At 30.0% G+C, this 240-nt stretch overlaps 1 protein-coding gene across 1 annotated transcript in view; it reads left to right on the top strand.

Moving 5' to 3' along the window:
- Positions 1-240, top strand: part of LOC119592508 (teneurin-m-like) — a gene marked incomplete in the record, with an annotated part of 54,907 nt that overhangs the window by 13,094 nt on the left and 41,573 nt on the right.

Genomic DNA, 240 nt, shown 5'->3' with positions numbered 1-240 from the left:
TCGTGTCTTCTTTGTGTTTATCATCTTTGCTTTTTTTCGTTTTTTTGTTTGTTTGTTTTTTGTTTTGTTTTTTCGTTTTTTTTTTCGTATTTGATTTATTTTCTTCGCCTTAAATTGTATTAATTCCTCTCTTTCCATTTTCTCTATCTCAGTTCTTCCACTCTGGACTCGTGCTCTTCATTTTCCTCTTTATCCTACTCCTCCTACTTCTACTTCTATTTTTTTCTAATACGAATACTA

Source organism: Penaeus monodon, chromosome 30 (genome assembly GCF_015228065.2).
Source record: "Penaeus monodon isolate SGIC_2016 chromosome 30, NSTDA_Pmon_1, whole genome shotgun sequence".
NCBI classification, from domain to species: Eukaryota; Metazoa; Arthropoda; class Malacostraca; order Decapoda; family Penaeidae; genus Penaeus; species Penaeus monodon.
Note: the sequence above shows the minus strand (reverse complement) of the source record. Positions and strands in the feature narration are given on the sequence as shown.